This window comes from Mustela nigripes, chromosome 15 (genome assembly GCF_022355385.1).
Source record: "Mustela nigripes isolate SB6536 chromosome 15, MUSNIG.SB6536, whole genome shotgun sequence".
Classification (NCBI taxonomy): Eukaryota; Metazoa; Chordata; class Mammalia; order Carnivora; family Mustelidae; genus Mustela; species Mustela nigripes.
In genome coordinates this window covers 10,863,346-10,890,091 of record NC_081571.1, presented here as the reverse complement: position 1 = coordinate 10,890,091, position 26,746 = coordinate 10,863,346, and the positions used below count along the sequence as shown (strand labels likewise).

General features: G+C 40.0%; 1 long non-coding RNA gene across 1 annotated transcript in view; it reads right to left on the bottom strand.

Moving 5' to 3' along the window:
* Positions 1-23,419, bottom strand: part of LOC132002624 (uncharacterized) — a 32,535-nt gene extending 9,116 nt beyond the window's left edge. Inside the window, exon 1 of the long non-coding RNA XR_009399965.1 lies at positions 23,319-23,419. This is a non-coding gene — a long non-coding RNA (uncharacterized LOC132002624). The remainder of the gene's footprint in view (positions 1-23,318) is intronic.
* Between the last annotated feature and the right edge of the window lie 3,327 nt (positions 23,420-26,746).

Below are 26,746 nucleotides of genomic sequence, written 5' to 3'. Positions count from 1 at the left end.
AAAGAAAAGAAAAGAAAAGAAAAGAAAAGAAAAGAAAAGAAAAGAAAAGAAAAGAAAAGAAAAGAAAAGAAAAAAAACAGTGGCTATGAGATGGGCTATAGGCTGAGCTTGGTCTCTCCCTGACCCCAAAGGATAGAATTAATTGTGTGCTAAGAGGAAAGGAAGTTTTTTGTCTCTGAAAATTAATTTACATCTTGGACAAGTATTAATTTTGCCAATTATGAGACCAAACCATATGGAAAACTTTGTGCTTCTGCCAGTGACTTAAGAAAAAAAAATAACTTAAACCTTTGCATTTTATTATTAGAACCAGAGAGTTTTTTCTATATGAAATCACCACTGAAATCATAAATTACATAGGACATGTAATTCTCATTTATTGCAAAATCCAGGTCTATAGAATATTCTGTACTAACAACAAAAGCAACAGCCATCTCACATTTTTGTTTAACTCTACAATTCACAAACCCATTTTACGTAACCTCACGGTTATCCAGTGAGGCAGACAAGGAAGAGAACAAATGAAAAAGAGCCTCAAATTTAGACCTCTCTGCTTGCCCCACGTACTTCCACTCTTTTATATCTATTCTTAGGCTCCTGGAAATGACCCTGACGATAGTTTCTTCTGGCCCTAACTTTATTTTGTTACAGGAAGAGAAAACAATTTTGAGACAAATCAACGCATTAACCTTCAGAAGGAGAATTATTTGCATTCATGTCTTTTTCCAAAAAGGCATTTAATTTATGACTAAGTTATCCTGTTTGTGTTGTTGCTACTTTGTTTTGCTTTGGTCTCTTTTCCTTCCTTCTGAGTCTCCCCAACCCTGCAATCCACAGTACTCTGGGACAGAATGGATCAGTGACATAAAGGTGTCAGGCCACCAGTGAGCAGTTGTAGTTAACAACTGCCCCCCAAGTCAGGAAACTTATTAATTAGTAAGGGTTAACAATATGTTTTATCTTCAATTATCTCAAAGATCACTGTCCATCCACTTCATGGCTCATGTAGAATCCCATGGCTCATGTAGATTAGGGTATGATGCTAAGCAAAATAAGTCAATCAGAGAAAGACAAATACAATATGATTTCACTCATATGTAGAATTTAATCTACATGATTACATTCTTTTAGATTGAGAGCAAATTTATGAGTAAAGTCCATGGCTCAGTCAGCCTTTGGTCCCACAAGATCTAGTGAAGTACGTGGCTACTCAATAAATGTGTGGTAAATCTGATTGGATTGGATTGCAAAATTCTAAGTCCTGCCAATGCAGCAATAACCAAGGAGACCAGATGTGGTATGACATATCGCTAAGTCAACCAAACATCCCTGGCTGGTTGGTTCTTCTCATGGACTCCCAGTCAATTCCTTTGCCTATGGTACTCGTGCAACTGCACTGCCCTATATACTTCTCTCTTTCCCTGACCAGACTATGAGAAGATAGGAGGCCAGAGAAGGGATGAAAATACCCAAAGAGACTTCCTTGCACTTAAAATGGCTCATCCTGGCCTATTTGTATCCAGAACTGGCTTTCTGGTATCCAGAACTGAATATTCTTCAGTGACCGTCTATCATTTATAAGTATCAAGGTGCATACAACCATCTTACAGAAAAACAATCTATGTATCTAAAATGCTTCTATTTCTGGTCAATATTGAAACCTGAATTTTTATACAGCTATAATCAATGATTTATACTATACATTATGAGTGGGTTCATTTTTTACTGACTGTAATCTATATACTTGTGACATTAATGGTTACACAGAACTTTATTATATTGATGTATCATTATTTGCTTAACATTTGCTACGCACTGCTTACTTAGGCTGCTCCAAATTTCACTGGCATAAATTAAGCTATGATAAACATATTTGTGTAAACTGTCTTCTTTGTATTTTAGTTTTCCTTAGATTTATTTCTGCAGACTATATTCCTAGTAATAACATTAACAAGGCCAAGAAATGAAAGGGCAGGCACACACATACATATAGCCATGTTGTTTTACAGAGGTTGAGAACAAATTTTTGGTTTGTATTTGGCACCTTTTTTAAGGCAAGACTTTTATTTTTTTTCAAAGATTTTATTTATTTATTTGAAGAGAGAGACCAAGTAGGCAGAGAGGCAGGCAGAGAGAGAGAGAGGAAGAAGCAGGCTCCCTGCCAAGCAGAGAGCCCAGTGCAGGACTTGATCCCGGGACTCTGAGATCATGACCTGAGCCAAAGGCAGAGGCTTAACCCATTGAACCACCCAGATGTCCCAAGGCAAGACTTCTAAAAATCTTACTTTAAAAAAGTTGAGGTCATGGAGATTCCTCAAAAAGTTAAAAATAGAGCTACCCTATGACACGTCAATTGTACTACTATTTATCTATCCAAAGGATACAAAAATAGTGATTCAAGGGGGCACATGCACCCCAATGTCTATAGCAGCGAGGTCCACAATAGCCAAACTATGGAAAGAGCCCAGATGTCCATCAACAGATAAATGGATAAAGAGGATGTGGGGCGTGCGTGCGCGCACACACACACACACACACTGGAATATTACTCAGCCATCAAAAAGAATAAAATCTTGCTAATTGCAATGAGGTGGTTGGAACTAGAGAGTATGATGCTAAGCAAAATAAGTCAGTCAGAGAAAGAAATACCATATGATTTCACTCATATGTAGAATTTAAGAAACAAAACAGATGAACATAGAGGGAGGGGAGGAAAAATATAAAAACAGAGAGGCAAACACCATAAGATACTCTTGACTATAGGAAACAAATTGAGAGTTACTAGAAGGGAGGTGGGTGGGAGATAGGGTTACTGGGTGATGGGCATTAAGGGCACTTGATGTAATGAGCACTGGGTGTTATGTGCAGTTGATGAATAACTAAATTCTATCCCTGAAACTAATAATATACTGTATGTTAACTAAATTGAATTTAAATAAATTTTTTTAATTTAATAATTAAAAAGTTGAGGTCTTTAGGGTGCCTGGTTGGCTCAGTTGGTTGAGCATCCAACTCTTAATCTCAGTTGAGGTCTTGATCTCAAGGTTGTGGGTTCAAGCCCTGCACTGAGCTCTATGCTGGACATGAAGATTATTTTTTAAAAATTGAGATATTAGAATTTAAGGATTGGAATGGAAGACTTTTAAGAGGTCATTTATACCGGCTCCCCCAAGAATTCAAAAAGATGCCTTCTTCATCACAATTTTATGTTGTCACAATCTGTTGTGATATGTAGTTTAGGTTGAAGTATATGAAGAAAATCTAAACACACAAATATATAATTATAAAAATATAAGTATTTTAATCATCTTTTCATATAACTTTTGGTGATACTACCAGAAATTATGACAAATGATTAGTTGCAGTGTAGAGTTTGAATCTATATCAGTAAAATTTTCATTCTCTGTTGTGTTAAAGTTAATTGATCTGTCTTGCACTTTGAATGATACTTTTACTTTTACTTGATTTTGAAACATCATAAATAGGTCAATTGGAAAATTTGGGTTCACTAGTAATAAGAGATCCTTCAAATGTAAACATATGTTTTCTATAATTAAAAAATCACATTGGCCCAGGACAAGATGGCTTCACTGGAGAATTCTGTCAAACATTTAAAGAAAAGTTAAAACCAATCCTTTTCAAACTCTTCCAAAAAAATGGAAAAGGAGAGGACACTTTCAAAACTAATTTTATGAGACCAGAATTACAATCATAACAAGATCTGACAAAGATATTACTATAAAAGTAAACTATGGATCAATATCTATGATAGATATTGATGCAAAAATCCTCAACAAAATACTCAAAAAGCATATTCAACACACATTCAAAAGATCATATACTATGACCAAATGGTATTTATTCCTGGAATCAAGGATAGTAAAATCAATCACTGTAACACACATTAACAAAATGAAGGACAAAAACCACACAATCACCTTAATCAGTGCAGAAAAATCATATGGCAAAATTCAATAGCCTTTCATCATAAAAACACTCAATAAACTAGGAAAAGAGGAAATTACCCCAACATAATAAAGGCCACTCTATAAAAATCCCATAGATAATGTCATACTCAATGGTGAAAAACTGAAAGCTTTCTCTCTAAGATAAGGAAAAAAGCAAGGATGTGCATTCTTGCCACTTCTATACAACACAATACTAGATGTCCTTGCCAGAGCAATTAGACAAGAAAAAGAAGTAAAATCACCTAAATTAGAAAGAAAGAAGTGAATCATCTGTGTTTGCAGATAATATGACCTTAGGAAACCCTAAAGATTACACACATGCACACACACACCTGTAAAACTAATAAACAGATTCAGCACAGTTGTAGGATACCAAATCAACATGCATAAATCAGTTGCATTTCTATTAATTTGTATACACTAATGAACAAGTGAAAAGGAAATTAAGAAAACATCCCATTTACAATAGCATCAAAAATTAAATATTTAGGAGTAATTTTTTTAGGATTTTATTTCTTTTTTTATTTTTAAAAAATTTTTATTAATTTTTTAAATTTCTTTTCAGTGTTCCAGAATTCATTGTTTATGCCCCACAACCAGTGCTCCATGCAATACATGCCCTCCATAATACCAGCCACCAGGCTCACCCAACCTCCCACCCCCTACCTCTCCAAAACCCTCAGATTGTTTTTCAGAGTCCACAGTCTCTCATGGTTTGTCTTCCCCTCCAATTTCCCCCAACTCCCTTCTCCTCTCCATCTCCCCATGCCCTCCATGTTATTTCATATGCTCCACAAATAAGCAAAACCATATGATACTTGAGTCTCTCTGCTTGACTTATTTCACTCAGCATAATCTCTTCCAGTCCCGTCCATGTTGACACAAAAGTTGTGTGTTCATCCTTTCTGATGGAGACATAATACTCCATAGTATATATGGACCACATCTTCCTTATCCATTCATTATTTAGGAGTAATTTAACCAAGGAGGTAAAAGACTTGTACACTAAAAACTAAAAACAAAATAATGAAAATTTCAATGTAAAAAGAAAATTTTAAAGACACAAATAAATGGAAGGACATTCCATGTTCATGGATTGGACAACTTCTTATTGTTATAATGTCTGTGCTACCCAAAACAATATATATCTCACTGCAATCCTCATCAAAATCTAAATGGTATTTTTTGCAGAAGCAGAAAAAAAAATCCCTAAAATTCATATGGAATCTCAAAGGACCTCAAATAGCAAAAACAATCTTGAGGGAGAAAAAGAGCAGGAGGCCTCACACTTCCTGATTTCAAAATATTACAAAGATATGGTAATCAAGAGAGTATGGTATTGACATAAAGACAGACCTATAGACCAATGGAATAGAATAGAGAGAGCCCAGAAACAAACCCTCACATATCTGATCTTAAATGATGGGGAAAGGATAGTATCTTCAGCTAAATGTATTGAGAAAACTGGACACTCTCATGCAAAAAAAAAAAAAAAAAAAGAAAGAAAGAAAAGAAGTTGTTGAATCCTTATCTTATACCATCTGCAAAAATTAACTCAAGATTGATTAAAGAGCTAAATGTAAGCCCTGAAACTATAAAACACCTAGAAGAAAACATAGGAGGAAAACCTCATGACATTGGACTTGGATATGAAACCAAAAGCATAGGCAATAAAAGCAAAAAATAGGTAAATAGGACTACATCAAACTTTAAAACTTCTGTGTGTCCAAGGTAACAATTAATAATCAATAGAGTGGAAAGACAACCTGTAGAGTGGGAGAAAATATTTGCAAACCATATGCCTGATAAGGGGTTAACAACTAGAATACATAAAGAACTCCTACAACTCAACAGTAGAAAAACAAAAAATCAAAATTTTAAAATGTGCAAAGGACTTGAGTAGATATTTCTCCAAAGATGATATACAAATGCCCAACAAGCATATGAAAAAATATTGAACATCACTAATCATCAGGGAAACGCAAATCAAAACCACAATGAGATATTATCTCATACCCATTAGGATGGCTACTATCAAAAGAATAAATGGAAGACAAGTGTTGGCAAGAATGTGAAGACACTAGGACACTCATGTACTCTGGCAGGAATGTAAATGGTGCCACTGTTCTGTGGCTCCTCAAGAAATTAAAAATAGAATTACCATGGGATCCAGCACTTCATTTCTAGGTATATATCCAAAAGAATTGAAAATAAGATTTTTGAAAGATAGGTGTTCATCGCAACACCATTCACACTGCAAGTCCTGTCACTTGTGTGCTTTGAAATGACAGGGTCATGTCATTCCTTCTCAAGAATACGAAATACTCAGGTATTCAATTTGACTGCTAAGCATTCTTTAAATAAAACTGGTGCCCCACAGGAAAAACAAAGCAGCTAGTGGAGTTCACATGGCAAACAACCGAAGCACTCATCCATCATATGTCAGTGTACAGCAGAAGTGCTTTCAGTGCATTTCCATTTCAGCACAGAAAATACTAAAAAGACATGTAGTCAAGGGATGATGTTTAATAAACTCAATTTTTACTGCTTCATCGAGGATGTTCTTAAGTGAAATGCATTTTTTTGAACCAGGAGTCCACGGTAGTGAAGAATACAGTGGCTACTGGTATGGCTTGGGGCCACTGCCTCATTTCAGAGGTAATCATCACTGTACCACAACAGCTATGGTAATCACCATAGCCCTTTAGAATTTACAAAGTCAATTTTTCTATGACTCCCATTTAATACTGACCATAACACTTATCATCATTCATCCTTAACGGATCAGGGATCCAGAGCTTGAGAAATTTCCCTCCAAGTCTTCAAGGCTATCAACTGGCAGAGCCAGCTCTTCTGACATAAAATCCCACCATATTTTCACTAGGGAAATCACCTCTTATCCCATGACGTGGCCCCTCAGAGCCACACACGGTACAACGTTGTGAAGGAAGGTCGTGTGTCTCAGGGCCTCTTCAGTTCTCTTTCCCCTTTCTTGAGACGGGACGTGCTCCTGCTTCCAGACGTTTGTCCCATCCCTCCACCCGTCTTCATTCTCCTCTCCTGAAGCCTTCTTTCCTCTGCCTCCCTCAATAGCGACATTTGTTCCATGCATGTGAGTTTGATAAAGCATGTCCTCATTTATCATCTCCTTTGAATTTTTTTAAATGGTATTAAGTTTTTTATTTGAATTCCAGGGGCATTAACTTTTTTTTTTTTTTTCATCTCCTCTGGATTTTGATCTTCAAACTACTTGTGAAACAGTTTCCCATTCCAACCTCCCACAAGGGAAAGGTACTCTGAGGGGGTCATTTGCCCAAGTTCTTATAGCTCATCTTTCTAGGGTCTAAGGAAAGGGTTCCTAAAGATCGTTCCAATCTCTAATAGACTAAAGGTTTCAAGGATGGATAACTCCTTGACATGTTCCTTCCAAGAACGTGTATTAGCTCTACAAAAGAGAGGTTTAAACAAACAAACAAACAAACAAACAAAACATTTGTGTCTATGAAATAAGTTTCCAATCTTAAGAGTCTTGCCTAACCTTATCATTTATGCCTCTCCAGGAGAATAACTACACGGACATCTGAGGCTGAACCACGGAGAAATACAAATGATCATAAATTTGCAAGCAACGCTTTCATGACTATACATTTTTTGCAAATTTAAATAAAGAAATCTAAATATTTACACTCAAGAGGGACAATATCATCCACAGCCTACCTTCTGCCTCACGATGACATCTGAACGAGGCATGTGTCCTCCTCAGAGGCTCCAACCCCCAAGAATAATACAGTATGTAAGTTTGGTGGGATACCTGCGAGAGCATTGACAGAAACTGGTCGAAGAGAATTTAACAAACACGTTCCTTTCATCGCCACAGAACATTCTGTAGGATAGCTAAATGCCCAAACTAAACCAAGAAGAGTTCAAAGAAAAAAGCCGAGGAGCCTAAACCTGGAAGGCCGAGCCTTTGAAGTTCTTTTACAAGGCTGTGGCCCGGGGAAGGAGTCCTTTAAACTGAGGAAACAGGAAATACCTAGATTAAAAAGTTTGTGACATTTCCTAGAGGGGGGGGGGTGATCTTTCTGGAAGCGCTCTTCCAGGAAACCGGTCCTTTCCCACCTAGATGCTGAGGTTTCCTGAGAAAAAGTAAATAACCTCTCCTTGCCACCGTGTGGAGGATCAGCTAGTCAGCGAAAAGCTGAAGGAGAGCTGGCCCCCTTCTAGATGTTATCGGCACAAAGGAAGGGGAGGGGCAACTTTGAAGGAAGGGCGAGGGGAGAGAAGGGCGGCCTGAAGAAGGTGGGAGAGCCGGCCGGTAGCTGAAGGCACTCGCTGCAGCACGTGCGCCCCTCGGGGCCGGGCTCCACGCTCCCGCGGAGAGCCGAACTGGGCCCTACGCACTCCGCAGGGATGCCTCCCTCGGGGCCTGGGGCGGGACATCCCGTTAAGACACGCACTGGGGGAGGGGCGCCTGGGTGGCTCAGTGGGTTAAAGCCTCTGTTTTCGGCTGGGGTCCTGGTCCCAGGGTCCTGGGATAGAGTCCTCCATCGGGCTCTCTGTTCGGCGGGGAGCCGGCTTCCTCCCCTCTCTCTGCCTGCCTCTCTGCCTGCTTGTGATCTCTCTCTGTCAAATCAATAAATAAAATCTTAAAAAAAAAAAAAAAAATAAGACACACACTGGGGGACTGAGCCCTGGAAATTAAGCCATTCTCATAGGACTCCAACTGTCTCCTAGACGCACCGAAGCACCCGGGCCAGAGGGCAGCGATTTTGCGTGGACCACAGGTGTCCCCTGGTGGAGGCGTGCTTGAACAGCAACCCTTTGGGCGGGGGGCTGGGCAAGCCGGGCGTGGCGGGGGAGGTGGGGGGAGTATACCTCCAAGATAGGATGCGACTTGTTTTACACGTAGCCTTAGTCCATCTCCCCAAATATCAGCTTACTTAGTTAAAATATGCTAGCTGCATATATATATATATACACACATATACACACACATGAGTGTACACATATATATGTGTACATACATATATGGACACACACTCTGCTTCTCTTTTAAAGATTACTTCCCCCACTCATGTTCCGCTAAAGCAGACTTCCCATGGCATTTAACCAGTTCCACTCTTCCCCTGGTTGTAGATCACTCGGAGGTCTCTCTTTCTCCATATTTTACCCTTCATGCTCCTTAGATACCCCCTTCTCCAGCTTCTCCAGCTTTGTCTGTCCCCTGAAGCCCCAGGATGCTTCTCCTATTCTTATCGGGTATAAACCCAGCTTGGCTGATACCTCCTCTTCCCAGGCCCCTTCTGGTCAATCCTGCCAGGCCTGGGACAGAGGCAATGTCATGCAGGGAACACATCAAGATTTCTTAGTGTTGTTTATATTTGCCCAAAGCTTCAGATACATTGCTGGTATGGCCAAAGGGCCCTCTTTAGTCACAGGTGAGGCCATGAATGCTCAGAGGGTCCGTCTGCATGGCTTATAAACTTACAAACTGATATGACTCTCTTATAAACTCAGGGCATATGAGGACAGCCAGGCAATGGCTCAGACGTCCCAAAAGTGGAAAAGCCGATGAGAACAAGGGAGCAAACACGTTTCCATGCAGGGTGTTTGTTTCTGAATATATGAGATTCAGCATCATTTCTGAATAAACTGAATAGACGGTATTTTTAGAGAAGCAATGTTAGTACTTGCCTTAAACCAAGAAATCTGATTTTACATTTGTAATAGTTAAGAGATAAAAAGAGACGCTATTTTCCTTGTAGTAAGTCTATTTCCATACCTATAGTTATTTTTAGGGACCTTTTCCATAGAGAACTGAGATAAATGTGGAGTTTCTCAGAAGTGTGAAGAACAGTTAATAATGTCTGCTGAATCCTGAAACATTTGGAGGTCTCACAAAAGAAGACTTGTACTATTCTTTTTTTTTTAAGAAGCAGATTTTATTTATTTATTGAAGAGAGAGAGAGAGATCACAAGTAAGCAGAGCAGCAGGCAGAGTGGGGGAAGCAGGCTCCCTGCTGAGCAGAGAGCCCAATATGAGGCTTGATCTCAGGACCCTGAGACCATGACCTGAGCCCAAGGCAGAGGCTTAACTCACTGAGCCACCCAGGTGCCCCAAGCCTTGTACTATTCTTTTGATAATTAGAAAAGCAAGTAGGAAATAGAACTGAATAAATATATATAAGATAGGAAAAACTAGTCACTGTAAATTTAAGAAACAAGGTAATTCTTTTAAACTTCCACTGTAAAATACATCTCAGACCAAAAAAAAAGTACTAAATTTAACCCAAAAAAATCTCATCTTAGGTATCAGAGGCATGCCCTTTCTGGCAGAGGGTCAGGGCATGCAGGAAAATGTGGGCATCTGAAAGATGGGTTATAACATGTATTAAAGAACTAAGGCAAGCCTCAAATTTATTTGGCCCCCAGAAAAAATGTTTGTTTCTTGGAGAATTTCTGGGAAATGACATTAGATCATTCTAAAAAATAATCCCTGGGCGTTGCCTTGTTGACAGCCAGCATAAACACTGCATCCCCCTGGATCAAAGCAACGACCCCATCAAAGAAAAATTAGGCAACACCAGGAATTCAATCTTTCAAGTGATTAGGTAAATGCCACAGAAAGGAGAGGCAAGCATAGGATTCTGGGAAGGAGGTGGTAAATTTGTTTCTAAAGCTGAAGAATTCAAAGCACATTTTTTAAGTTTTTTTGTTTGCTTGTTTTGTTTTGTTTTTGAGAGAGGGAGAGACCCTGAGGGAACACAGGCAGAGGGTGTGGGAGAGGAAGAAGCAGGCTTCCCGCTGAGCAGGGAGCCCAATGCAGGGGTCAACCCCAGGACCCTGGGATTATGATCTGAGCTGAAGGCAGATGCTTAACACCTGAGCCATCCAGACACCCCTTAAAAAGAAATTTTTTTAAATAATCACAATAATAGTAGTAAACTAGTCTTTACTGAGCATTTTGGAGGTCCCAGCACTAGCAGCTACAACCGTCACACATACTATCTCATTTTTGCCTCACAGAAGTCCTCCTGTAAGGCAGGTACTAACATTAGCTGCACTTGATAGCTGAGGAAGTGGACACACAGAGAAGTCGGAAGGCCACAGAGGCAGTCTGCTCCACGGTCTGACACTCGGCTGGGCTACGTTGCCTCCTTTTTGGGCTGCTGAGGATGCTGACACTTCTAAGTATTTGCTAAGTAAGAAGCACTCTTCCAAGTATTTTCCAGGTAATAACTCACTGGATACTCACAGTAGCCAAGGAAAGATACACTGTTGTAAGCCCGTATTACAGATGGGACATGGGGGCCCAGAGAGACCCAGGACCTCATAGCGAGTTAAGTGCCGCACTAGAATTCAGACCCAGGAGATCTGAGCTCCAAAGCCAAAATCTCAGTCACTTCCTAACACTACTGCTCATGTAGAACAAGAAATCGGTTTCAGTGTCCGCGAATGGTTTCTGAACGGCACCCTACAGAAGTAAGTCAACAATTGAAAGCAAGAGGAAGAAAGTTTTCTTTATGCACATTCATTTCAAACCCAGGAAGGACTAGAGAAAAATGTGGTAGGGAAGGGCCACAAGATGACTAGATTTTACATTATCAGCTACTGGTGATGTCAGCAGATGGGACATGGTGAGTGGAAGATTTTGGAGCGGGATTGGTTGATCACGGAGTCGAAGATGCGGAAGGCCACGACAAGGAGGCAGCAAAGCAGGACCTGAGATTCTGTGCCGACCACAAGGATCCAAAATTAATTACTAAATGGGACAGAAACAATAAAATAACCAAGTTGTACTACTTAATTCCTCCCCCACCAAAAAAAAAAAGAAGAAGAAGAAGAAAGAAAAAAAATGCTTACTTCAGTGCACTTGAGTTAATCCTCCTTCTAAAGAAGACTGTATGTGACCCTATGGTTTACTGCATCTGTTTAACCGCTGCACCCAGTACAGGTGTGACCTTGAGAGAGGTGATGGAAGCATGAACAGGAATGCATTATAGACATTTAAAGTTAATTTTGTTAATAAATATGTTTGAAGTCCTTACAATGTACGAGAACTAATTTCAGCTCTTAACTGAACTAGGAGCCAGCCGTTTGCGATGAGGAAGTGATTCCTAGTGGTGGTTATAACAACAGTTTCCTTCTACTTGAAAGAACTTGCCCCTCCTTCCCACCCCCTACCTCACAACAGAAAATGAAGACCATACCAAACAGACCCAAAAGTTGTTTTCCTAGCAGTTTTGGGCTTGTGGATGATGGATTACACCATCAGCTGAATGCCAGTGGACCAGTCAGCAGAAAATAGGTTAGGCTGTAGGAGCAATCCCCCCAACCACAACACACACACACACACACACACACACACACACACAACTCTCAATGGCTTAACACAACAAAGGTTTATTGTAGTTCATACTACATGTGCAGTGTGGATTACAAGATGTGGTGATGAGGGCACTCTTCTTATTGGCACCATCCAGGGTCCCCGGCTGCTGGCTGCTGGGAAACCCCCCCACCCCACCCCACCCCAGGGAATGCTTCCATGATACTAGAGGGATGGGAAGCGAACTGTGGATGAGCTCTTAAGGTTGCCTCCTGGAATAGCATACAAGTCCCACCCACATGAGTGGCCAACAGAAGTCACATGAGATACCTAACTTTAAAAGAGATGACAAATTACAAAGTTAGCAGGTGCCCGGAAAAGGAGAGAACTGGACTGTTTAATTAGGCACAGCCCAAATGATTATGAGGTTGAGTAAGGGCAATTTGATGCCAGAATCAGGACCTTTTGATTATCAGAAAGGGCCGGCCCCCTTTGTGGATCTCAAACTAAAGGCCTGTGTAAAGAGTAATTTGAGAGGATAATAGGTAATGTTTCCATAGAGTGGTTTCTATACAGGGAATAAACCCAGTGGAGCTGGTAGTTGTCAGTGAATAGAGAGACAAGAACAACAGAAACCCATTGCTGAAGAACTTGCAACTGAATCCTGAAGTTGCCAGATGCCCGTGGACCGGCGGTCTCAGAGGGAGGGGCATATACGGATGTTAGGTAGAGGAGACATCTGAATCTATTTTGCAAGCAATCCTCTGACACTGAATAAAATATGATTCTTTAAAAAATTAAAAAATTTTAAAAAAAAAAACGCAAAAACAGGAGTCTTAATGAAAGCAATCAGGTAAAGGGCAAAAACTCTACTCTGGCAGAATTTGGCACGTGGCCGCAACCTCTCCACCCAGGACTTTATGACTTTGACCTTGATCTTTGACTCACTGAATTTCCAAAATTCCTGGTGATATCGATGCCAGAATACGAGGACAAAATGAACTTTCATTCCTGATAAAATGTAACTAACACCTGGGGCGCCTGGGTGGCTCAGTGGGTTAAAGCCTCTGCCTTCGGCTCAGGTCATGATCCCAGCGTCCTGGGATAGAGCCCCGCATTGGGTTCTCTGCTCCGTGGAGAGCCTGCTTCCTCCTGTCTCTCTGCCTGCCTCTCTGCCTACTTGTCATCTCTGTCTATCAAATAAATAAATAAAATCTTTTTTTAAAAAAATGTAACTAACACCTTTTGTGAAATACAAAATTCCTGGCAGGCCACGAATATGGGAAGAAAAATGAGAGCTCATCATGAGAGGGACGTGTTCATTGTGCTGCCGATCCCCCCACCGCCCAGAGGAGGTTGTTATCTGTAAGGCCTGGATTTCTCTGTAAATTGGGAACACTGTTGTCTTAGACGAAGCTGTTGAGTTACCCACCATCTATGCCCGTCCCACTGCTTTCTATAATCCCACTAGAAAGCATAAAGCACATTTTTAAATCTCAAAACAAGGATTCAGCTTGACTGATAACAGAGCAAACAGGTGGACGGCTGAGAAGGTGAGGTTATTAGGTAGGGCCCTCATCCTGCCCCAGCGTAGGGCTTTCTGCTCTCAGGCTAGGAGGGAACGCAAAGCACCAGTTTGCCTCTCCTGCTCTAACTCTGACTACACGCCGCTCCGCCCCCCTCTGCCCCGCCCCGTGCGGAATCAGCCTCACCTCTGAATTTCATCCAAATAGAGTCCCAGGCTCCGCCCCAGACATGCTAAATGGCAACCTGCCTTTTAACAATTCCCCAGGTGATATGTAAGCGCTCTGAGGTTTGTGAAGCTTTGTTCTCCAGAGTTTTAAGCCACTCCTGAAAGAAGCTCTCTATCGAACAGAAGAAGGAAGAGGGGTCAACTTTTTCTGGCCCTGCCTCCCTTCCCATCTTGCTGTCAAACAGTCAAATTAACACCAAACACCCAGCTAATAATTCTCCTGCCTCAGAGCCTTTTAAAAAACAGTGAAAGACAAATGCCATATGATTTCCCTTATATGTGGAATCTAAAAAAACAAATAAACAAATGAAAAGCAGAAGCAGACCTATAAATATAGAAAACAAACAGTTGCCAGAGGGAGAGGGGCAAAATGGGTGATGGGGAGAGTGCAGATGAAGGCTTCCAGTATGGAAGGAGTAAGTCACCAGGATAAAAGGTTCAGCACAAGGAATCTAGTTAATGATATTGTAACAGCATTATATGGTGGGGTGAGGGTGAAGATACTTACCAGCATAGTATAATGTATACAGTGGATGAATCTCTATGTTGTATGCCTGAAACCAATGTAACCTTACGTGTGAACTGTAATCAAATTAAAAAAAAAAAAAAGGCTTCTACTTGCATGAATGGAACTATACCTACCACAGACAGTTCCATTTCAGTATGTCCCTGTAGAAACTAAAAGTATAACTTTTTTCCCAACGCTTGGCTCCATATACATAAAATTACCTCTCCCAGACAATTCATTAGGCACACACATCTGACCGTCTTATGTCTAACTTTATTCTTCCATCTACCACCATTTGCCAAGTACAAACAAGGATCAGTGACAGAGTACATACCTAACATGTATTTCTATTTACAGGGATTCAATGGAATGTTGTCTTTTTTTTTTTTTTTTTAATTGCTTTGTTTGTTTTGCTTGCGACTAGCTGGGCAGTCTGGACTGTGTCCTGCTTCACTGTACCCATCTGGTCTGGTCTTGTGTCCATGTCTGAATGCCGAGAGACGCCACTGGGGAAGAAAGCTCAAGTGACCTAGTCTCCTTTTTAAAACAGTTATGAGCTGTCACATTTTACTTTAAAATATTAATGCTTGATGTCAGAGCAGTTTCTTTTGAAAATAAGGTTTTGTTGTGCTATGGAAAATGCTATCATAATGTCCGTGTCCATTACACCTCCACCTGCTTTGGGAATTTTTTTTTTTAAGATTTTTATTTATTTATTTGACAGACTGAGATCACAAGTAGGCAGAGAGGCAGGCAGAGAGAGAGGAGGAAGCAGGCTCCCTGCTTAAGCAGAGAGCCTGATTCGGGGCTCAATCCCAGGACTCTGAGATCATGACCTGAGCTGAAGGCAGAGGCTTTAACCCACTGAGCCACCCAGGTGCCCCCTGCTTTGGGAATTTAAATGAGGCAAGAGAAGTAGATGTTATACTCAAACTCAAGGAGCCTCAGTTTAAAAAGATATTTTTGTTTCACTGTCATTTGCTTCTAAATGCAAGACTCCATTTTCTGCCTTCAGAAGCTGAAGTTGGTACCGTTGGTGCACATGTGTATTTCAGTAGGTGGCAACCCAGAAACTGTGTTCTCTGGAAGATTTCCATGACATACTGTTCTCAAAAGCCTTTAAATAATCCCTAGTAAAACTGAGAGACTACTTCCAGGTGACAATAGGACTGGAAGCGATATGACGTTTGTACGTGATGAGCTACTCATTTTTCTGAAATAAAGAATCTTGTGAAAAGAGGAATTATGACTCGTATTTACAACAACTTTTCGTAAACATCCCCAAATTCCAGGCACAAGACAAAAGGCATGACTCATATCACAGTAGGCATTACAGCCAGGGAAGTGGCCCTCGTGAAGATTGCTTCCCTAATGCCTGAGAATGGCTCTGAGGAGATCTGTAGGAAGCTGATAATAGGTACTTCATCGAGGATCCCCAGTTGAAATCTGGTTTTTGATCAAGAGCATTTCCTTAGCTAAAAATGTCCCGTTTCCAGACCTTAATTTGATTTTTTTTTTAGTGGATGATGACTGAGCAGACCAAAACATTGCGGGGGGGGGGGGGGGGGAAACAGTATGAATGACTGTAATTCTTTAACTTGGGTGGTCATTTGAATCCTCTTGAGGAGATGATCTTGCCGGGTCTAGCTTGAGTTGTCCCACATGCTGGGGTTTTTCAGGGGGCTGGACGGTGCTCTCCCTCTCAGATCTCCTCAAAGTCTCGTCAGCTAGCCCACCACCTCACCTGCAGGAGACATTCTTATGAATGTAGGTGGCAGCTTACACAGCAGCTCGCTTAAAAAGGTCGCATTCAGAGGGCCCATTCTGTCTGAGTGGGGTGAGGAGTCTCCATTTTTACAGACATTCCAGATGGTTCTGAGGAGGTGATCCTCCTATAAGTTTAGAGAAACATGGGCTACTACCTAGTTAATTCCTTATCTTTTAAAAAACTTTACACCAAAACTGAGAAAGTAAGTGTTGACGAGAATGCAGAGAAATTGGAACACGTCAAATAGCACAAGTGCTATGGAAAACAGTACGACGGTTCCTCAAAAAGTGGAACATAAAATCACCATATGATCCAGCAATCCCACTTCTGGGTACAGACCTGAGGAACTGAAAGTAGGGTCTCTTAAGAGATATCTGTACACCCATGTTCATAGCATTATTTGCAACAGCCAAGAGGAGGAAGCTACCCAAGTACCCATGGGCAGACGAATGAATAAACAAAATATCACATACACACAGGCAGACTGGAATTTTTATTCAGCTTGTAAGAGTTAGGCAATTCTGATCCGTGTGGCACCACAGATGAACCTTAAGGGCATTCTGCTCAATGAAATAAGCGAGACACAAGAGGACAAATACTATAGGATTCTGCTCATATAGGTCCCTGGAGTAGTCAAATTCAGAGACAGAAAGTAGAATGGGGGTTTCCAGGGACTGGGGGAGGACAGGGGAAATTAGGAATTATTGTTTAACTGGGTACAGAGTTTCAGTTTTGCCAAATGGGTGGTGGTAATGCTTGGACAACAATGTGGATGGACTTATTACCACTCAACTGTATACCTGTCGTGGTTAAGATGATAAACTTAATGGGGTACGTGTTTTACCATAATTAAGTACTGTAATTAAAAATATTCCAAGCCCCTGAAAGGGAAAGAACATTATGCAAATAACAAATGATGGGCTCTTGCATTTGCATTTTAGGTAGGTCAAAGTGCCCTTAAGGAATCCAGGATCCACAGAGCATGAAGTAACTTGTTCCAGGTCAGCCAGCTAGTACTGGCAGAGCCAGGATCTGAATCCTCTGTGCCCATCTGGAAGTCTCCACGCCCATGCCCTCTGCCGTCTCTGGCTCATTTCTGTGTGGGTATCAAGGAGGGTAAGAGAAGAGTCATCTTTGGGGCCTATGGCTGAGGCCTGTGTTGGGGCTACTGGAAGACAAGGCATTAGCTGTAAAAGTGGATACAGGGAAGAGGATGTTATGGGGCAGAGGGTTGTTGGAAATGTTGGAAATGTTGGCACGGCATTGGAGAGGGTGGATTTGGAAACTGTTGTTGGGCTAATTAGTAAAAGTGCAAAACAGAAAGTAGATAAGAGAGAGAAGAAGGAAAAAGGCAGGGGGCACCTGGGTGGCTCAGTGGGTTAAGTCTCTGCCTTCAGCTCAGGTCATGGTCTCAGGGCCCTGGGATCAAGTGCTGCATTGGGTTCTCTGCTCAGCAGGGAGCCTGCTTCCCCCCTCCCCCTGCCTGCCTCTCTACCTACTTGTGATCTCTCTCTGTCAAATAAATAAATGAAATCTTAAAAAAAAAAAAAAAGGCAGAAATGGGGAGAGTGAGAGAAGCCAAGAATCAGAGCTAGAACCTGTGGAAATGCCCATTCTGTGTTTAGGGAGCAGACTAGGAAGCAGGGTGCAGTGATGGGGAGAGAAAAAAGGTAGGGGGAGCTTCACAGCCAGGCTCTTCCACGGCAAACCACAACTCAGGGGTTAGTCGTGCAAATTAATATTTGTACAGATACCCCAGGCTCCACCCATAGGAAATCTTCATGAGAGCTCTGTGAGGTCAAGTAGAGGATGCCATTGTGCTCATTTTATAGACAAGCAAAGTGAACCACAACAGTATTGGCCAGTTTCTCAAGGGCATGGGCGTGGAGACTTCCAGATGGGCACAGAGGATTCAGATCCTGGCTCTGCCAGTACTAGCTGGCTGACCTGGAACAAGTTACTTCATGCTCTGTGGATCCTGGATTCCAAATCTTTCACGTTCAGACGCCCTTTCTTTTCCATTACCAAGGGGGCACAGGAGCCACAGCCAGCTCCTGGTCATAAGGCGATGCATCACTGTAGGGACAAAAATGTTAATCAATAAAACAAACTATAGATCAGTCTGCTTACATCAACACACACTGACATTTCTACACACGGTTCACCTCTGTAAAAAATCTTTCCGTGGGAGAGCACAAACAACTGCTGTGGTTATCGGTGAATTTTACTGATATAAAGAAGCTTCCCACAAGCACACCTCAATTACTAAGCCTTCCGCAACAATGTATTCTATAAGGAAGTTAATGTGGAGAATCCCTAATTATTCTGACTTACATGGATTCATCCACAAGCAGCCCTTTGGACGATACCTTGAAAAGGGTATGGCCTCACTCAAGTTCACTTTGGACTCATTTCTGGTCTCCAACCCTGTAATACAGCATACTACTGTGTTCCAACCGCAGATTCAAAATAAGCAATGACAGGATTGTGATGATACAAATGAAAAAACAACTTACTTACTAGGATGTTATTTTACATAACCATGCAGAATTCTTTTGTGTGTTTGAAATGTAAGAGTGATACCGTGTGGCAAAGTGCAATATTTTTGTCTGATACATGCAGATTTTAGTTCATATCTAAACTAGCTTACTAAATTTGGATCACCTTCCCACCCTCCCCAGCCTCCTGCTGCCCAGGACCTGCATCCACACCTTGAGAAGGGTCAGGGGGATGCCTGGCTGCACAAAGAGGTGGGGGCCACTGCCAGGTTCCAGCCCTTTTCCATCTGCTCCTCTATTTGGCCTGCAAAGACACCCCGCCCCCAGCAAGGAGACCCTCCAGCTGCCAGAGCTCCCAGGCTTCTGCCGTGGCATATCAGGATTTTCTCTGTCACCTCTCCCCCTTTACCTGAAGAACAGAGTGCAGAAGGCTTTGGGAAGTGCAAAACAGCTTCTCTCAAACAGGCTAGAGCTCCATATTCTAGAATGGTTAAAAATAATCTCAAGGTCTAGGGGAAGAAGTGGATCCCAAGAAAGCATTTGTCCCAGGGAGCTCACACAAATAGCAGTCCATTTCCTAAAATGTAGCTTAAAATAGAAATTGAGCAAGCTAAGCATTTTAAATTCATCATTAAAAGATTTCCATATTCTGTCACAAACACATTTTTTTTTGGTCTTGGACAAAATTGACATGTGTGTTCCCATACTCAAGTTTTATGATTATGTATAGCTCACAAACTTTTATGTATCCTCACTCATGTACATATATACATCCACATAAATAAAATTAATACTACAACATTCACATATATAAACATGTATTTAATAACTCTATCTTTCTTTTTTAAGATTTTATTTATTTGAAAGAGAGAGACAAACGGAGATAGTGAGATAGAGCACAAGCAGAGAGAGGAAGAACCAGGCTCTTGCCGGGCGGAGAGCCTGACATGGTACTTGAGCCCAAGACCCTGGGATCATGACCTGAACCAAGGCAGATGCTTAACCGACTGAGCCACCCAGGCACCTCAATAACTATATCTTTCTATGTGCATATTAGTCTGGTCTCATGTGTATCTACATACATGTCTATTTACGTCTACAAAAATCAAGCAGATGCTGGTTGGGAGTAGTATTTGGAAGAAAATCTGACATAGGAATGCAATGTATTTTCAAGACACATCATTAGACGAATAGATTGTATGCATTCTTCCTCCTAGAACTTACTGCAAAATGCAGAAAAGGGTTCAGTTTCCTCTAGAAGTTTAAAAAAAAAAGTTTACTTCTCCCCCACAAAAAATTAAAAGAAAATAATTCCTAATAAAAGAAGACTTACAGATGAATGTAAATCATGAAAAAGAACTGTATGAAATTATCTTCAACTGAGTATTAAACTGTCAAGGGTCTGAGGTAAGTACAGTTAAGCAAAGATCCAAATACTACCCCTAGGGAGTGCTCTAGTAGTGCACATGGATTAAAAGGCTCTAAATAAGTACTGCATGCCCAAGGAGGGCCCTGAACCTGGTAATACCTGACCCACCAGCCAGTCTTGGGGTTTCAGGACAAATCTAGTTCAGACTTTGAATCCCCAGACTTTGAATCAGGATTGGAGTTGCTTCAGAAAATCCTTGAGAGAAGGCAATTTAATTTCTGTGGAATCTCCTTATGTTTTTATATTGATTTCTAAGCATATATCCCAACTCTGCCCAAATCTGCCCTGGTCCCCATTAGAAGCCCCCAGTGGACATCTAGAACCTCCCCATGTCCCAAAGCCTTGAACCTTCACCAAAATCAGAGAATATGGTAGTGGGTCCTGGCAGCCTGGTCCTGAGAGAGTTCCAGAGCACTGGCTTCAGAGCAATCTCAGAATTCATGTCAAGGCTCCCTGCAGTCTTTCACTGGACTTATACCAAGGTCTGTAGGATCCTTCATTCTTCGTGACATCTTCCTGCAGATAATCCCAGCAAAGGTGGAGGAAAATGCACACTGTTCTGCTGGGGCTCCAGTGTGAGGTGACAGAAGACAGGGGATGCCTCTAATAGTGAAATTCTGCTGCATTCTCCCGCATTCTGAAAAGGTTTTCCTCTAAATCTTTGAGTTTCCTGTGCCTATTACGTAGGTTATGTATTTGGCTCAATGTGATTTTTTTTCTTAGGTACATATATAGGACTCCTAGAGGAAACAGGACAGACATAAATATACTAACTTCTTGTTGAGGCTATAGGTTCTGTGAACAATAGCAGCTGCCAGTATGAACAGAACAACTGAGAAATGTTACTCTTTTTGTATTAATATTACAAACATAATGGTTATGTTTACTCCATAGCTGTTTCCAAAGAGTTCAAAAGACTCTTCAGATAATTTGCAAGAGGTTCTCAAACTGCTGGTTGTACCAAGATCAGTCTGGGAAACCGTGGTCCTGGGCAACTGAAGATTTAGTCCCCTGCATCTGCCTCCAAGGTCACTATTTTGCAGAGTAAGGACAATTAAGCATAAATCTTTAACTGGTGCCTGTTGAAAGGTATGCTGCATTTAATGACCAGATAAACAGAGATAAATAGATTCCCATGGCTGGGGTGACCCTTGGTAGCAGGACCTAGATTTTCCCTGATTTCTGGGAGCAAGGCCTCCATCACCAGGTCCTCCCTAATGTGATCAATGGCCTCCTTCCCGGACACTCTCCCATGGTAAGTTTCAATCTGAATATAACTTCTGCATATCACTTCTCCATCTGCTTCGTAGCAACTTTAGAGCCAGATTTTTTTTTTTCCTTTACTTCTTTCCTATTCCCCATGGTAGAGTGCTCTACTTAGAACAGATGTTCAATAAAGAGTACAGTCTCGATTAAATTCACTCCCTGGTAATTTTTCATTGCTGTGATTTTGATGACCTGAAATCCTTTCTTGGTTTGTACAAGGGTAGGCAGAGAGAAAGTGAAACTGTATTGGATCTCTGGGAGCTACGGCAAGGAGCTAACTGTGGCCTAAGAACAGCAAAATCAAGCACATGATGTGTAACTTTCACTTTTATTTGAGCCCCTGCACCCTTTGACTATGTCAGGTAACAATGTATTAGTCCAGGCAAGTCCTATAAAAGGGACCTCAGAGACCACCTAGTGAAACTATTTACCTCCACTGAAGCCCCTCCAGCAGTAAGTTCTGTTAAATCTAGAACTCTATGCATTTTGAGAAAGCTTTACTTAAAGATCACTTGTTAGGCCACAAAACAATCTCAACAAATTCAGGAAGATTAAAATCATATCAAGCATCTTTTCTGACCATAGTGGCATGGAACCAGAAATTAATTTTAAGAAGAAAACTGGAAAAACACAAATATGTGGAAACTGAACAACATGCTACTAAACAATCAATGGGTAAATAAAGAAATCAAACAGGAAATCAAAAAATAACTTGAGACAAATGAAAATGGAAACACAATTTTCCAAAATCTATGGGACATGACAAAAGCAGTTCTAAGAGTAAAGTTCAAAGTGGTACAGGCCTACCTCAAAAAACAAGAAAAATCCAAATAAACAATTTAACTTTGCACCTAAAGGAACTACAAGAAGAACAAATAAAGCCCAGAGTTAGTAGAAGGAAGGAAATAATAAAGATAAGAATGGAAATAAATGAAATAGAAACCAAAAACAAAAAAAGAAAGCCCAACAATAGACAAGATCAATGAATCTAAAAACTGGTTCTTAAAAAGATAAACAAAATTGATAAACCTCTGCCCAGACTCATAAAAAGAGAGAGAGGCCAAATAAAACCAGAAGTTAGAAGAAGTTATAACTGAAACCACAGAAATACAAAGGATCATAAGAGACTATTATGAATAATGCATACCAAAAAATTAGAAAACCTAGAAGGGATAAATTCCTGGAAAATACAACCTTCCAAGACTGAGTCATGAAGAAATAGAAAATTTAAAGAGACCGGTTGTAAGTAATAAAATTGAATTCATTTTAATTTTTAAATTCCCCTTGTGCTCGCTTCGGCAGCACATATAATAATTTTTAAATTCCCCTAAAACAACAGTCCAGGACCACACAGCTTCACAGATTAATTCTACCAAACATTTAAGGAAGAGTTAACACCTATCTTTCTCAAATTATTCCAAAAAAATTGAAGAGGAACGGACATTTTGAAACTCATTTTATAAGGCCAGCATTACCCTCATATCAAAAGCAGACAGACAGCACACAGAAAAAAAAAAAAATTAAAGGCAAAACTGTTGATAAACAGAGATGCAAAAATCCTCAACAAAATATTAACCAAATTTAACAATACATTAAGAGAATCATACACCATGATCAATTAGGATTTGTCCCAGGGAAGCAAGAATGGTTCAACATCTGCAAATCAATCAACATGATACATTAACAAAATGAAGGATAAAAACAATATGATCACCTCAATAGATGCAGAAAAAGCATTTGACAAAATTCAACATCCATTTATGATAAAAACTCTCAACAAAGTATACACAGAAGGAACATACCTCAACATAATGAAGGCTTTATGTGACAAGCCCACAGCTAACATCATACTCAACAGTAAAAAGCTGAAATCTTTTCCTCTAAAATCAGGAACAAACAAGGGTTTCCACTCTCACCACTTTTATTTAACATAGTACGGGAAGTTCTAGCCACACCAATTAGGCAAGAAGAAGAAATAGAAATCATTCAAATCAGAAAAGAAGTAGTAAAACTGTCATTATTTGCAGATGCATAATATTATCCATAGAAAACCCTAAGGACCTCACCAAAAAGCTGTTAGAACTAATAAATGAATTCAATAAAATCACAAGATGCAAAATTAACATAGAGAAATAGTCGTTTTTCTATATACTTATAATGAGCTATCAGAAAGAAAAATCAAGGCAATAATCCCATTTACTATTGCATCAAAAAGAACAAAATACCTAGGAATAAACGTAACCAAGATGAAAGACCTGTACTATGAAAACTATAAGACACTGATGAAAGAAATTGAGAATGACACAAATAAATGGAAAGATATTCCACACTCATGGATTGAAAGAATTAGTATTGTTAACATGTCCATACTACCCAAAGAAATCTACAGATTCCATGCAATCCTCAATCAAAATTCCAATGGCATTTTTCACAGAACTAGAACAAAGAATCCTAAAATTTGTACAGAAACACAAAAGACCCCAAGTGAGCCAAAACAATCTTGAAAAAGAACAAAGCTGGAGGTATCATTCTCCCTGATTTCAAACTATACTACAAAGCTGTAACAATCAAAACTGTATGGTTCTGGCATGAAAACAGACATACAGGTCAGTGGAATAGAACAGAGTGCCCAGATATAAATATATATATATATATATATATATATATATAATCAATTAATCTATAACAAGAGGCAAAAATACACAGTGGAGAAAGGCAGTCTTTTCAATGAATGTTATGGGGAAAACTGGACATGCAAAATAATGAAACTGGACCAGTATCTTGCACAATATGCAAAAATAAATTCAAAGTGGATTAAAGACTTGACGTAAGACCTGAAACCATAAAACTCCAGAAGAAAAATAAGTTCTTTGACATCCATCTTAGCAATATTTTCTTGGACCAGTCTCCTCAGACAAGAGCAACAAAAGCTAAAATAAATGAATAACATTCCATCAAACTAAAAAGTTTTGCACAACAAAGGAAACCATCAACAAATTGAAAAGGCACACATCTGATAAAAGGTTAATGTTCAGAATATATTTAAAAAACTTATATAACTCTTACCATGATGAGCACTGAGTAATGTTGAGTTGTTGAATCACTATATTGAACACCTGAAACTAACATAACACTGTATGTTAACCATATCAGAATTAAAATAAAAAAAAAAAAAACAAAAACAAAAACACTAAGCTGAGAAATTTATGGCCAATTATTGTGACATTTCTCTTCAGCCAAGTAACCAAGTAACTAATAAGAGACTGAACAAGCACCTAGGTGAAAAGATGTCTAATAACTAACAAGCCTCTCTGCCGTATTAGAATTAAATTATTGGGGCAACTGGGTGGCTCAGTGGGTTAAAGCCTCTGCCTTTGGCTCAGGTCATGATCTCAGGGTCCTGGGATCGAGCCCCGCATCGGGCTCTCTGCTCAGCAGGGAGCCTCCTTCCCTCCCCCTTTCTCTGCCTGTCTCTCTGCCTACTTGTGATCTCTGTCTGTCAAATAAATAAATAAAATCTTAGAAAAAAAAAAGAATTAAATTATGGCAACCAATTAAAAATACTATCAATTTTAAAATCAAATAAAACTAAGGCAAACATCTTTGGATTTGAATTTTCAAAATTGCCATAAATTAAATAATTCTGACCAAAAAAAAACCAGATACAACAACTTAATATCAAAAAAGAAAACAACCTGATTATAAAATGGGCAGCAAATTTGAATAGACCTTTTTTCCAAAGAAAACATACAGATCACCAACAGGCACATGAAAAGATGTCCAACATTACTAATTATCAGGGAAATGCACATCAAAACCACAATGAGGGGGCGCCTGGGTGGCTCAGTGGGTTGAGTCTCTGCCTTCTGCTCAGGTCATGATCTCAGGGTCCTGGGATTGAGCCCCGCATCGGGCTCTCTACCCAGCAGGGAACCTGCTTCTGCCTGCCTCTCTGCCTGCTTGTGATCTCTGTCTGTCAAATAAATAAATGAAATCTTTAAAAAAATACACATATATATATTTATATATATAAATATATTTATATAAAACCACAATGAGGTATTGCCTTATATTTGTCAGGTGAGCTAATATCAAAAAGACAAAAAATAACAAGTGTTGGTGAGCATGAGGAGAAAAGGAAACTGTTGTGCACTATTGGTGGGAGTTCAAACTGGTACAGCTGCTATGGAAAACAGTATGGAGATTCCTCAAAAAATTAAATATAGAACTGCCAGCAATTTCACTTCTGGGTATTCATCTAAAAAAGCCAAAAACGCCAGTTTGAAGAGATCTATGCACACCTATCCCCACTGCAGCATTATTTACAAGACTTGTAGCCAAGATTTGGAAGCAACCTAAGTGTCTATCAACAGGTAAATGGAAAAAGAAGATGTGATATATATAGACAGACGGATAGAGATAGATATAGATATATAGATATATATCTTACCCATTAAAATAAATGAAATCTTTCTATTTGCAACAACATGGATGGACCCAGAGGGTATTATGCTAAGTCAAAAAAGCCAGACAGAGAAAGACAAATACCATATGATTTTGCTTATATATGGAGTCTAAAAAACAAAACAAATGAATAAACAAAACAAAACAGAAGCAGATTTGTAGATACAAGTAACAGACTATTGACTACAGAAGGGGTAGTGGTTGGAGGCAGGCAAAATAGGTGAAGCAGATTAAGAGGTACAAACTTCCAGTTATAAAATAAATAAGTCATGGGGATATAACGTACAGCATAGAGAACAATAACATTGTGATAACTTTGTATGGTGATAAATGGTAGCTAGACTTATTGTGGGGATTCATATTATAATGTATAAAAATATCAAATCACTATGATATTCACCTGAAATTAATAGGATACTGTATGTCAGTTATACTCTGTAGGATGCCTGGCTGGCTCCGGGTCATGAGTTCAGGCATCACGTTGGTGGGCCTACTTAATTAAAATAAAAAATTATACTCCGATTAATAAAAGAAATTCCTCACAAAACTGAAAGGAGGACTTTAACTCTCTCCATTCTGACCAATCTGTATTTTCTAACTAAGTTCTCCTTTCCAGTTTATCTCAACTCAGGCAAAAGACACAACGGGTAAAGCATCTTGTGACGGGAACTGAAGCGCCCCCTCAAGCAGTAAGGACTGCCCTGAGCCAGCAAGACCCTGTGTGATTAACTCCAGGACAACGACTGACCCAACTTTACTGGCCGCC